Genomic DNA, 15,197 nt, shown 5'->3' with positions numbered 1-15,197 from the left:
GTGACCAATAGTCAGTGATAATGGAGAATGTAGAGCAACAGCATATTGAAGGCACCACACTGGCTCTAGTGGGTCCCAAAAGTATTTCTTGAAATCCCAAAAGTATTTCTAGAAGCTAAGGTTAATCAAGGGCAGAGTAATCTTCATAATGCACAGTTGTTATTTGATATAGTCAGCCCAGATGCACTGAGGTAGCATTTCAATTACAGAGTAGTTGCATTTTCCGCCAATGAGAAAAAGCTATTCTTCCTCCAGGTGGCATATCCATTGCAATTGGAATTGCTGTATGGGACGTGTTTGAAGATGGGCATGCACGTTTGATGAAACTTTTGCTTTAATGTAATTTAATCGAATCCTATACACGGCTGCAATTCTATACTCCACTGAATTCTGGGCTCTGAGAGGCATTATGATGTGAGGCTGTCTAGAATGCTCCCTGTGGAGTTCTGAAGAACTCTGGTTTTGTTTGTACTTTTGTTAAAGCAGAACAAGGTAGGATTTTCTTTTTCTTTCTTTTTTTTAAAAAAGCTTAAATTAAACTTTTAACATAAAAAATAGCATCTGATCTTTTAATTTAACAAACAAACCACCCTGAGCTCTTCAGTAATCCATAGGCAATATTTCCGACAGCTGCACTTCTTACAAAGCTAAGAGAACCAAGAGAACTATAGAGAACCTGGTCTGACATGGCGTGGCGGGTATTGACATCATGCTTTAACTTGGGAGGGAGGAAAAGGCTCTACAATCACCCCAACTCCCCTTGTTATTCAGCCCCCACACAGCGTGATGCATGCCTCTAGAACACATGCTCTCCAGAGCAAGGTTATTCTTATAATTCTTTATGTATAGACTGAAAATTGTGCTTTTTTCTTCCCATACGTAGTTGTGGAATGGTGGCACAAAGGCCAAAATGCAGTTTGAACAGATGTTCACCAGTAATCTGAAAAAGAGCCTTTAAATTCTATTCTGTATACCTGAAGGAGCATATTCGCCCCCATTATTCAGTCTGGACAATGAGGTCCACCTCTCAGGGCCTTCTGGCGGTTCCCTCATTGCGAGAAGTGAGGTTATAGGGAAACAGGCAGAGGGCCTTCTCAGTAGTTGTGTCTGCCCTGTGGAATGCCCTCCCGTCAGATGTCAAAGAGATAACCAATCATATGACCTTCTGTAGACATCTGAGGGTAGCCCTGTAAAGGGAGGTTTTTAATGTCTGAGTCTTTTGTGTTTCAACATTTTGTTGCAAGCCAACCAGAGTGGCTGGGACACCCCAGTCAGATGGGTGGCATATAAATAAATCTTCCTCATCTTCATTCACACACACATTTCCTTACCACCAACATTTGAGTCTTTTAAGAGTTGACTGAGCAAAACAACAACATACACAATGAAATGGGACTTTTCAGAAACGTTTTTAGTCCTATGGATTTTAATGGGATTAGTGAAAAGAGTCCACCACCCCCCAATAAAACATAGCACATCTAATTCTATCTCCCTTGGAGATTTGTGCTTGTCAAAGAGCAGTCCACAATGTCTTGTGGCAGAGCACTTTTGAACCAAGGGGACTTTCAAAGGCAGATTGTGGCAGGGCATGGACTTTCACAGAAACATCTGAGGGGGAGGGAAGTAAAATACTCAAATGAACATTAAGAGAACTGGTCTACCATTTCTAGTAGATCTGTTGACTAAGCAGCAGTGAAGCCTGAGTACACCTGGCCTCTGAGAAACAGATACTCTATATCCCTCTACTCTTTCCAAGTGGGTGCACCTCCTGTTCATCTAGGGACAGTGCTTGCATCCATGTAGCGATGGGGGAGAATTTAGATGCAGTTAGCGTTTTAAAGCCAAATCTAACAAATTTGCAGTTTCTGAAATAATATGAGAACTGGAACACAGCCGTCCTTCAAAATTTGCACTTATCCGAATTTTGTAATGCAGTTCTTCAACCAGTTTTTACAAAAATACATATATGAGATATAACAGTGTGTAAAAATGAATATATTAGTGAAAATAACATGCAAAAATGCATTATATTAGGGGAAATGGCTTGCAAAAAAAATGTACATTTGTCAAAACTGCACACAAAAATATGTTCATTTGGAGAAATTTGCAGTAAAATGCTGAGGAATTTTCAGGGTGATGAATAAACACACCAACAGATTTCTGAAGATCTGAATTTAAAATTGGAAAAATGAGACATGTGAGAGGACCAAAGCTGACAGATCCTTCCATCCTTACTTCCACCCACAGCCGAAATTCATTAATCAATTAAAAGTTTTAGGGAGATTAACAGTGAAATATGATATGCCCTGTTGCCTCTGATTTTAGCCTAAGCTCTAGAACTGAGCTTGAAGGGACAGCAAAGTCATTCCCCACTTAAATATCTGGCAAAAGTTTCCCTAATCTGGCACCTGTAAACATCAAGGAACTATTCTTTCATTCATTCATTTAATAAAATTTATACTCTGCTTGATTGTAACAAAAAAAAACCCCACAAATCAAATTTACAAAAAGGCAAAATAATGAAATCAGAGAACCACACTTTAAAGAAGTGAAAGAGTGAAAGAGAAAATCACAACCACACTTTAAAGAATACCAATGTTAAAATGCTAAAACAGATTACCTCAACTTTCTAAACATCTGAGTAGGCTCGTCTAAACAGGAATGTCTTTAGCAGGTGACGAAAAGCATACAGTGAAGAATTTCAGTCATAATAAATTTAAATCTACATTATATCATGTGAGTGAGAAATGCATTGATACACACAAACACACAGCAAAATTTCTTGGCTTAATTTGAAAATGAAAGCATGATGGTGTTCGTAACCTTCAGCTATATCATTCTGCAAGATAACATGCTGAAAACAATGGGTTTTGTAAGCTAACCCAAATTTATTGGTGAGCATATTTCTACACAGGGACTCACAACGTATTTTACGTTAGAAGAAGAAAAGGTTTTCTTTACACTGTCTAACCTAGAGGGGGGAAAAGTGGTATACAATTGAGAAGTATACAATGCACCAGTATAAATTATGGGCTTATTGTTCATTGCAATGTAAAGGGTATGTGCGGTGCACTTAACTATTGTATTAGAGAATTACAGAAACCGAATCCACCAAGCAGAAATGGCTTATGTCTGAATAAAAAAATATGTATCTTTAAGAGAGATACAATGTGTTTGGAACCCCGAGGGTTAATGAGAGGTAAGCTGGTGAAGGGGGAGATGAGATGAAGGGAATAAAAGAAGCTGAATAGATGAAAGAACTGATTCAATGGGAGGTATTGTTGGTCACAGCTAGGTGTCCGAAACAAACAGAAAAATGGGAACTGCTTTAACATTGGAGGGAAATAATAAAAAAAAGAACTTATACCACATATTAAAAAGGGCGGGGAGGAGGAAATAAGTAATAAAAGGCTTTCAGGCTATTTCAGTAGAGCTCTCTCCCCTGCCACATATATATATATATATAAGAGAAAGAAAGCAGATAAATTGAATTCCTCTCTAACAGCATCTCATACAGAAAGGTTCATTGTCCCCCTTTTCACATCAAGAATTTAATTTTGCATTTCCTTTCTCCATCTAGAGATATGTTCCCAGTTTCCTTACTCTAACTTCTATTATGCTTCCCCCACGGTGCCCTCTGTTTCAGATAGTCTGTATTGATGGATGTTCAGTTCAAATTTAGTGAGAATAGCAGAGAAACATTATGCAGTCTGCTGCCTCTAATTTTCAGCTAAAGTCTTGAGCTGAGCTTGAAGAGACAGTAAAGGTTTTTCGTGTGTGTGTTTTTGTTACTGGCAAAACTTTGGCTAATTTACTTCCCCTTCCCTGGAGCCTGTAAGCATCAGGCAACACTTTCACTCATATTCACATCTAAACATAGGTTGTATCATGTGAGATGGAAGTGTGTTGATGGTAAACTATTGTTATTGTTATTTATTATATTTCTATACCGCCCTTCATCTGACGATCACAGGACGGTAAACTATTCCTTGGTAGGCTATCACCAACCAACCCCTAAATCACTTATTTCCCACAACGTGTTCCTGGCAACCATATTTACTTGGAAGAAGTCCAAGTTTTATGTATGGTTAGAGAGGTTGTGCGCCACTCCCAATCTCTGCTGAGCAGTAGCAAGATTCCAGGGGTGTTCCACGCACTCAGGGTTGTGTTTCATATGGTTAAGAGCGGTAGATTCGTAATCTGGGGAACCGGGTTCGCGTCTCCGCTCCTCCACATGCACATGCAACTCTTCTTCTTCATATATATATATATATATATATATATATATATATATATATATACACTATAACTATATATATATATATAACTAATTTTACAGTCACATGTCTGTAAACAAGATTCCAAGGAATCTCTTGGACTTCCCTCCTCCGCTTTGTGGGTCCTATTGTTAATCATTTCCTCCTGCATCTTTTATAATAATCCAGATCTTTTATCTCTCCATTGTCTCCCGAATTCACCATTAAGCTACAAGCGATATTCCAATCCTACTAATGATTTTAACTGTTTACAATGGTCTTTAAGATAAGTTATAAATCCCCCCTCCCAATCCTTATTAAAATTTCTGATTCTTCCAGTCACTTTAGCCATTTCGGCACAATCCATCCACTTGATCTGCCATTTTTCTCTGATGGGGACTTTATCTTCTTTCTATCTCTGGGCCAATAACATCCGCACAGCCATGGTCACATACATAAATAGTCTTTTCTGCTCCCCTTCATTCAGGGTTGTGTTTCCATTGGGAAACAAAGCACAGTGGAGACTTGTGTTTTTAAGAAATATGGCTTACTTGCCTTCCAAGTGCCCTGATTTCCCAGGGACAGTCCTGGAATTACGAAAGGCCACCCTGGCTTCTGATTTGATCCCAGAACGTCCCTATTTCACCTGCCAGTGCTGCCGTAGCTGAGCTCAGAGAGGAGGAGCCGGCAATTGTCTTGAATTACGGCAGCTGCAACAGCTGTAGCTGCCAGGGAACATCCTGTTGTCTCTCCATAGCCTCTCCATGGCTGCCGCTGGCCTCCTCCCTTGGGCAGCTTATAGCAGATGCTGGAGAGCAGGAGAGGAGGAAGAAAGGTTGCCGCCACTGAGGCCCAACTCCACATGATGCACCAGTTCTGAGGGGCAGGCAAAGGGCGGGGCAGGAGGGGAAGAAAAAAGGAGTGGAGCAGAGCGCAAGCAGTCTTGATTTTTTTTTAATTTAAAAAAATGCTTTGTGTGTCTGTGACTAATCTTGCCCCTTTCTAAAATTTATTTATTGGTGTATGTTTTTTCTTTTTGTATATCTACCATAGAATAGAATAGCATAGAATAAAATAAAATAAAATAAAATATGGACTCGGGGGGGGGGTGGAGGGCTTGTGTGCTGTGTCTTGTTGGGGTAGCGGTGGCAGCACTTATCCTTCTTCTGATAGGAAATGCTCTGTGGGGGAGGGGAATGGGGAGGTCGACGAGGGTCAGTTGGGTGGGCAGTGAGGAATGTCCCTATCTTCATCTGAGGAATGGTAGAGGGAATGGGCTTATTTTACACATATTTACACCTGGGCCTACTTTGGAGAGCATTCAAAGCATTACATCCCAAGAGAGGCTTGCTCCCCACAGCAATGCAGCATTTGAGTCCAAAATATCCTCTTCTTTGTCAATATTTCAATCTTTTTTTAAAAAAAAATGTATAGGGGTTCCATTTCAACTATACATGAATTCAGTCACTCCTCTGCCCCATGTTGCAGGCCCCATTAGATTACTCCTCATAAACATTTTGATTTCTGGCTTCTCATGGGCCAGATTCAACCAAACTGGTGCACTAGAGGGAACCAGTGCTACGAGTCCTGCTAGCGCAACTGGCGCTCCTCCCTCGCCTCCTCTGTGCCCCCCACATCAGGGACTGGGTCAGGATGACCCTGAGAACAGCCTGTGAGGAAAGGAGAGGGAGATCACAGAAATCCTTGTGCTGATGGAACAAATGTAATAGTGCAACATTATACGATGTTGCAATGTTGAATTCCACCCTCAGTGTTTCTTCACACTGACAATGGAATGGGTGTTTGTGCTAGGTATCTATGCCAATGGCTAGAACTGCTTTGTTTTTAAAACAGGGATGAAGCACCTGTTGTCCTCCAGGTGTTTTCGGACGACATCTCTCAACAGCCCCAGCCAGCATAGCCAATGTCCAGGGATTTATTCCCTCCCCCCTCAGCAATTTGTATACAGCTTAATCACAGTCCTCTCTCAGCCCTCTCTGGTGATAAGAGTTGTGGTCCATGAGGGCCACAGATTTCCTGCCCCTGTTCTAAAAAAAAAGAGGAGGGTGATTCTTTGACCACGAATGGCATTGTTCTTTTTTCTGAGGAATGAAAGGGGAAAAACATTCACATAAAGTAATGCATTGCTGGGTTTCTTGGTACAATTACGCCTCAATGTATCTAGAGGCAGGTTTTAGAACTCTGCACTCACACCTGTGTCCACACACTGAAATCTCTGTTCATTGCACTGTATCTGGCATGACTTTCCTAGGTACAGAAGACCTTTCCTCCTTAAATCTGGTCAGACTGGTTAACTTGTGTACTGAGTTTACAGGAAGCTGGCCTATACTGAATCAGGGGGTGCAGAAGGCCACAACGAGACTCCTTACGGGGTCCTCGCTGCGGGGTCACATTCACCCAGTGCTATACCAGCTGCACTGGCTCCCGGTGGAGTACAGGATCAGGTTTAAGGTGCTGGTTTTAACCTTTAAAGCCCTATACAGCCTAGGACCCTCGTACCTATGGGACTGCCTCTCCTGGTATGTCCCACGGGGGACCTTACGGTCTTCAAACAAAAACAACTTGGAGGTCCCGGGCCACAGGGAGGTTAGGCTGGCTTCAACCAGAGCCAGGGCTTTTTCGGCCGTGGCTTCAATCTCATGGAACGCTCTGTCACAAGAGACTAGGGCCCTGCAGAACTTGACATCTTTCCACAGGGCCTGCAAGACAGAGCTGTTCCACCAGGCCTTTGACTGCTTTAACATTGGAGGGAAATAAAAAAAAAAGAACTTATACCACATATTAAAAAGGGCGGGGAGGAGGAAATAAGTAAGGTAATCCTCACAGAACTTTAGCCCAATGGTTGCCATTAATTTGATTTGAACTGATTTTATAATGAATTGATTTTAGAATGCTGTATTATTTTACTGTTGTTAGCCGTTCTGAGCGCGGCTTCTGCTGGGGAGGGTGGGATATAAATAAATATTATTATTATTATTATTATTATTATTATTATTATTATTAGACAAATGATATTGTTCTACACTGACTAGTAGCCAGTGGCGTAGGAAGGGGGGTGCGGTAGACTCGTAATCTGGTGAACCGGGTTCACGTCTCCACTCCTCCACATGCAGCTGCTGGGTGACCTTGGGCTAGTCACACTTCTCTGAAGTCTCTCAGCTCCACTCACCCCACAGAGTGTTTGTTGTGGGGGAGGAAGGGAAAGGAGAATGTTAGCCTCTTTGAGACTCCTTTGGGTAGCGATAAAGCAGGATATCAAATCCAAACTCTTCTTCTTCTTCTGCTCTTCTTCCTCTAGCTCTCCCCACCCCCATGCATCTGCAGTCTGCTGTGGAGGTTCCCCCAACCCACTGAAGCAGATTTGGGTGTGGCAGAAGGGCAGAGATGAAGGATAAGCTCCACTGTGTGTGTCTTAGAATTTCACCAACAGATTTAGGCCCCTGGGAGTCACAGATACCTGGCCAAGCTATTCTTATGGTTGCAGAGTGGGTTGTCATTCAGCTGTACCTACCCATCCTCTCGCTGCTTAAAATTGAGTATGCAATAAGAAGACCTATTCTTTTTTAAAAAAAACAAAGAGTGAAGAGATGTTTTGGAATAGGCATTGCTATCAAACTCAAGGATAACAGTGCTTTGCACACTTGCCCGAGAGTAAGCCCCACTGAACACAATAGAAAGGGCTTCTCATAAACATGCATAGGATTATGCTGTTAGTTCTGAACAAATGTGTCTAGGATTGGTGTGTTTATCTATTATGGGTAACTGGCAGTTTCTTCATTGCTGACTCTGTGTCAACAGCTTTGGCTGATATAATTGTGTTGCCGCTTATCTGTACCAAAGATCTCCTCGGCTATTGAAATTTCATGTGGAATAATCGAAATGAGTGGCAAAGCTCAAGTGGCACAGGGTCAGTATTTGACAAGCTATACATTTACACATTTTAGAAACAGAGGGCCAGTGTTCAATAAACACTTGTCATAGCTTTTTCCTTTAAACATCATGATATGTGTAATACATACATAATATATATTTGTAATACTTTCACAATACAATATTTGTAATACATAGGTGATTCATGCTAAATGACTTGGCTTGCACCGTTGTTGTTGTTTTAATATTTTAGCAATATGGTTCAAATCAGCCTCTCTCCCTTGGTATATTTTTTCCACAGTCATGGCTATTGCTGCTTACAACACTCAGTTGGTGCTTGCACCATGAACTGGAGCCAGGCCCAATCACATCAATATAAGCAATATTTGCAATAGGATGGATTCACTGTAGCACCACAGCAATTGTTTGTCAGTGAAAGCACTCTTTACATGTGCTTTTCTGGGGCTTCTCCTCACCTCCCGAAAACAATTTTGGGAAGTAGAGGGTTGGGGGAGGATAGCAGAGAAAGCCTTCTTGTGCTAATGGAAATCCTTGCACAGGCTTCAGCCAGATTCTTAGAAAATTGAGGCAATTTTAATCTGCTTCAGTATTTTAACTTTTGTATGTTTTAAAGTAGGGTTGTAATTTTTCTTTGATTTTCTTGTTCTATGTTTTGTAAACTGCTTTGTGATTCTCCATTAGTCTGACTTCACCCCCCGAGGCACATTCCATTGTCTCTCAAGACAGACGGATGTCAGCAACGACAAACCTCTTTGTTATCTGAAGAAGTGTGCATGCACACGAAAGCTCATACCAAGAACTAACTTAGTTGGTCTTTAAGGTGCTACTGGAAGGAAAAAAATTTTTTGTTTTGACTATGGCAGACCAACACGGCTACCTATCTGTAACTGGAACTATGGAAGGCACCACATTGAGCCGCATGAAATGGAAGTCCATCAAGGTATCTGAAGAAGTGTGCATGCACACGAAAGCTCATACCAAGAACTAACTTAGTTGGTCTTTAAGGTGCTACTGGAAGGAAAAAAAAAATTTGTTTTGACTATGGCAGACCAACACGGCTACCTATCTGTAACTGAAACCTCTTTGATGATTTTTTCCACAATCAAGCAGTATATACATTTTATGAAACAAGCAAACAAATAAATAAGCTATCAGGACTCCTTAGTTGAATCCCACCAACTATTTGAAATGTTCGCATCATATAATTTAATTACCATTGTAATTTGCTGAAAGCATAACCAACAAAATTTACTCCATAGTTTCTTATTTTCCACCAACCAGCGGGATCTTTATCCACTGGTCTTTCATTCCTTCACTTCCGGAACTTTCTCTGTACACAGCCATTCCACCCAGTGGCAAAGCCCTCTTCCTAGAGACCCATGGGTTACATCTATTGAACTCAATGGAACTTACTTCTGAGTTGACATGTACAGGATTGCACATAAAATACTTTTGTGTCGTGATTTCTGCAATTGTGCAAAAAGGCACTTGATCACAGCTCTATTTACACAAATGTATTTAATGGTACTGTGTGATGCTGAATGAAGTCTTTCTCTCACACCCACACTCCACATTTATTAAGGCCAAGCATTGTTACTCATGCCTTTTGCTTTTGTGTGGCTGATGCAGTAATGGGTGCTTTCCTCCATGGTCCCAATCCAACTCAGAGAACTTATGTGCCAGTTATTTATAGAGTAGTAGGGGGAATCAGTCATACAAGGGCTAAAGAGATGAATAACATCATGTCTAATTTGACCCTCAAATAACTTTCGCCTCATATGTTTTCCTTTCCTGTCTGTACACATGACTAGGGGGGCTAATTATATGCCCAACAACCATTTTTAAAGGAATGGGGAATGTCTTCGAACTGAGTAGCAGAGGAGGGGAGAGAAAAAGGTGCTTAACCCTTTCTCCTATCCCACTACAACTTGCCCCCCCCCCCCCAGTTTTCACCCACAGGCTGCTTTTCCCCATGAGGTTCTACTCATATGCAATGGTGGCAATAAAGTTTGCCTTATTTCATCATCAAACCTTTATTAGCATCACATACAAACATTCAGAATAAATAGGCCAGTGCGATCTCATTGCCATTTCAACAGTACAGTCATTTGCCAAAGGTTAGAAGAGGCGAACAATCTATTTCATCTCTGTGAGTCTCCAGCAAGGGAAGCATCCTGTATTGTACTTCGGCGACAAAAAGTCAAATAGAGGAACTTAGCTACTGTCTTGGTGAGCTCCTGGTCTCTCCCCTGTAATAAGAAGCGTATTACCTCTGTCTCTGGTTTCCATGTTGGAATACATAGATGGTCTAGAAATTGTTGGCGGAGATCATCATACATTTTACATTTAAGGGCCATGTGAGCTAGAGTTTCCACCAGGTGGGCATCGCATGGGCAGATCCTATCTCCTTCCGCCATACCCGCAAACCTACCCCAAAGGAGGTTAGAAGGATTATAATTGAACCTAGCCAGCGAAAAAGCTCTTCTTTCTTGCAGGTTTGTTCACTGAATGCCACAGATCATGGACAGAACCTGTTACAGCAAACACAGTTTAAAACAATTATTTCCAGATAATACCTTTATAGAACATGAGGAGTGCCCTTCTGGATCTGTCCAGCATCCTATTTTCCACAATAGCCCACCAGATGCCTCTGGGAAGCCCATAAACAAGGCACAAGGGCAACAGTCCTGCTCCACGACTTCTCCCCAGCAACTGGCATTCAGAGGCATGTAGTGTCCAATAGTATATAGTCATGACAGCTAGCAGTCATTAAGAAGACACATCACCAAAAACAGAGGAAGTGCATTACGAAAAAAGAGAACACACAGATTATACATATTTTTGAACACACCAGAAACGGGGAGTGCGTGTGCCCACACCTGCAACCTCCCAAATTCCTCTGCAAGGAAGCTGTCATCTGCTCATGTGCAAAAGCTTCTTGAACTGTACACACCTCAGCTTAACCACAACTTGTCTTGTCACATCAGATGGAAGTTGGTTTGCAGGGAAATGCATCAACAAGGAGCAGGATACCGCTGGATTGCAGCCAGTGCTTTTTCCAGGGCAGGGGGACACAGGGGTACGCATACCCCTAAATATTTTATGACTCTTTGTACTTTTGTGCATTTACTGTATTTGTTTTTGTCGATTTGAACTATAAAATGGTGTTTTTCTTGAGTCAAAATGAGAGTACCCCTAAACATTTTTTAAAAGAAAAAAAGCACTGATTGCAGCCAATGTCATGTGTAGACTACTTCAGACACCAGTGGTGGGAATGCAGTGGAGCAGGAGTAAATGGCAATGTGGACATACCCTACTACTTATCTTTAAACTGGACTTGGACCAGACAGCCATTCAAATAAAGGACACCTTCAAATAGAGCACTGTGATAACCCTTCAAATGGAGAATTGTCCTCTGTGGATTTGGACATATGGCTATTATAGAAGCCACTGAATTAGTTTGATTTCCTTGTATAAACCCACCTACATTTTGGATTAGTGAATTCCATAGTTTAGCTCTGCACTATGTCCTGAAGTTTCCCTGGTTCAGCTTCATTGGATAACCCCATGTTCTATTATTATGAGAGAGGTAGAACTTCTCAATAGCCACTTTCTCCAAACCATGCAGAATGTTATACACCTCTATATGATGCCTCTTACATCCCTGTTTTCCAAACTAAAAATATATAGTGAGTTTTGCCAGCCCCATGATCATTTTGCTTGCTCTTTACTGAGCTTTTCCAGTTTTGTAATATCCTTCTTGAGACGTGGTGAATTGTACCCAATATTTCACTTGTGGCTGCACCACAGATTTGTAAAAAGACATTGCATGATATTGGCAGTTTTGTTTTCAATTCTCTTTGATATTGTACGCTAATCAGAATTCACCTTTTCACAGCTGCCAACACTGAAGAATTTCTTACAGACTTTGCAAGAAAACCAGTTTTCCTCCCCAGGAGATTTCCTCCTCATTCAAAGCATGTTCGTTCCAATAAATTAAAAAGAGAAAAGTAATTTCCTATACAGTGGTACCTTGGGTTACATATGCTTCAGGTTACATACGCTTCAGGTTACGGACTCTGCTAACCCAGAAATATTACCTCGGGTTAAGATTTGCTTCAGGATAAGAACAGAAATCGTGCTCCGGTGGCGCAGTGGCAGCAGGAGGCCCCATTAGCTTAAGTGGTGCTTCAGGTTAAGAACAGTTTCAGGTTAAGTACGGACCTCCAGAACGAATTAAGTACTTAACCCGAGATACCACTATACTTTTGAAAGAACTAAGTTACACTAACAGCCCAATCATGTTTACTTACCCACAATGAGTTCTGTGCAACTTACTTCCAAGTAGGCTGGAGCCAGAGCCACACTTACATGGGAGTAACCTCCACTGAATATACTGGGACACAATCTGGACTAAGTATGCATTAAAAACTTGGTAGGTGCGGATATGTATTTTTAATTATAGCATTGCATGCAGATACAATTGCATAAGAGAGTTGCTGATCAGTTAAAATATAAGTAAATACAACAAATCAACCTTGGCCAACCTGCTGGATGTTTTAGACTACAACTCCCAACAGCCCCAGCTTGCCGAGCTTAGTTGGCTGAGGCTGATGGGAGTTGTAGTCCAAAACTTCCAGAGGGCTGCAAGATGGCAAAGGCTGCAATGAATTTTAAATTAATGGACTTAAGGACCCCCCCTTTATTTTATAAAGACACCTTGCCTCTGTAAAAGTACCTTGATGTTGTTTTCCGTCATTTTAAATACATATAGCCACAAGAATGCATTAATCTGATGCACAAGTTATATGTATGTATGTGGCATGTGTTCTATAGAGATGCATCTGAAAATGCAGGTAGACAAGATCTATCTATCTATCCATCCATCCATCCCTCCATCCGTCTAGAGAGCTTGAACTGCAAAACAGCCGTGTCAGAACTCAGATGGTTAACATTCGCTTCTTGCTGTTTTATTGCATATTACTGTGCGCTCCTGAGCAGCAGGAGCAGATTCGAGCAATTACAATCAAGTCAGGGCACACGCCGTGGCTGAGCAACACGATCATGATGAGGATACTGATGAGGCACTTATCGAAAACCCCACATCATCCACACTCATCAGCCACAACATGTCACCCCAAATGAGGCATCAGCTGCCTTCAGAAGGCTCATTGCACACTGTTTACAGCTTTCTCTAGGCCCACTTTTGATTTTGCAGTCAGGGCTTAGTTCAAACAGCAGCTGACTGGTTCCAGGGCTCAGTGCAGCATCCCTCTCAGGCTGCAGGCAGCCTCCAGCACAACAGCCGGACGAGTTGCAGCAGGGGAAGCGGCTTTCCCTTTCCACGCAAAGGATAGCCATGGGCTCTTTGCTGTAATTGCTCCATTACTTAAGTGAGAAATTAATATTAGCCGCCGGGAAATAAAAGGAGAGAAAGAGAATGCACACCTTCTGTCACCTGTTCTTTTTCTTCACATTTTAGCTTCTGCAAGTAGTATTTGAATTAACACAAAAAGAAAGAAAAAGTTGGATGTAAGTGCATTTGAGACCAACGCATTAGGCTGCAATCCGATACACACTTACTTGGGAGTAAGTTCCAGGGACTTATTTCTGAATAAATGCATAGAGGATTCTGCTGTTACTGACTTTAATCCCACTATTAAATAGTTACTGTCCAGTGTGATATACATGCTTGGGATAGAAAACCTGATTATTTTGCATCCATGTCACTTTCACATATTTTTACCCATCATTTGGTTCTGTTCCTTTTGCCCATTAATCTGTTCTTCCCTCAAAATAGACACTTTAACACATAATTAAGTGTGCATTTTCTCTCAAAATACATATTTTGTTGTGTGTTTTGAGTTGCTTAAACTGTGAAGAGCCATGATGCAACATTTGAAGAAGGGCAGATTCTGTTGACTGGCTAAGTTCTGATCTGCACATTAGTCACAGAGATCAAGTCCATGAGCAAATTATTTTGTATAGGAATTTGCAAAGATCTAATTGCCCAGGCATGCCTAATATTTTCAAAGAAGTGTTAGGTCAACTGTTGAGATCCTTGGTCTTCACTAATACAACCCTACCCATTTCAGTGGGAATTGTGGAAGCTCAGCCCAGCAATCAAGGAACTGGGCAGTTTTATCCTTACTAGAGCACATTTCCTAAGTTTGAACATCTGGAGCATGAAGTCGTCTTAGGCTGTGATGTCAAGTATATTTAGTGGAAATTCCATCACTGCAGATAAATAATCTGGGAAGCATTGTGTCATCTTCATTCTCAAGACAAGGACTCAGATTGGCAAAATGTTTAGAAATCCACTGGGCAAATAATACATTAATTAATTAATTATTACTGATAGTAATAACTGGGTTATTACTAAATAATAAAGTTATTATCAATTAAGATGAAGAGGAGGACGTACAGATTGCAGCACTAAGGCTGCAATCCTATACTTATATACTTGGGTGTAAGTCCCAATGAATTCAATGGGGCTTACTTCTGTGTAGACAGGTATAGGCTAGCACTGCATGTCTCATTGGAGGATGGGGACAAAGGGATAAAGTGCAAACCCAAAATTACATTAATGATGGACAGTGTTCATCAGGGCTATTTTCAAACATTTGTAAGAACCTGACCACCAAGTTTGGGAGTATCTGTACTTTGGAACTCCCTGCCAACTGAAATCAAGCAGGTGACTTCACTGTATTCTTTTTGCTGCCTGCTAATTTAGATGCTTAGAAATGCTGGTGTGAGTTTTAATCTGGTTTAGTATTTTAACTTCTTGTTTGTTTTAATGCACTGTAATCCCCCTTCCCCGATTTTATGATTTTGTCTTCTTGTAAACTGCTCTGAGGTTTTTCCAATCAAGCGGAGTATCAGTTTCATGAAATAATATATAAAGAAATAAACAGTCCAAACATTGCTGAACATCAAGAATTACAGCTTGATCCTAACCCTTGCTAACATATGAAAGAAAAGGGGATCTGTACCAAGTTCTTCATCATTGTGGCACTACTAAACAGGAAG

General features: G+C 41.2%; 1 long non-coding RNA gene across 1 annotated transcript; it reads left to right on the top strand.

Moving 5' to 3' along the window:
- Positions 1-384: 384 nt before the first annotated feature.
- Positions 385-8,923, top strand: LOC310763889. Its single transcript, XR_014548882.1, has 3 exons — positions 385-492; positions 7,576-8,184; positions 8,850-8,923. It is a non-coding gene; the product is annotated as an uncharacterized lncRNA (long non-coding RNA).
- The last annotated feature ends 6,274 nt before the right edge of the window (positions 8,924-15,197 follow it).

This window comes from Podarcis filfolensis (genome assembly GCF_964270895.1).
Source record: "Podarcis filfolensis genome assembly, chromosome: 1".
Lineage (NCBI taxonomy): Eukaryota > Metazoa > Chordata > Lepidosauria > Squamata > Lacertidae > Podarcis > Podarcis filfolensis.
This window is presented reverse-complemented; position numbering and strand designations above follow the sequence as displayed.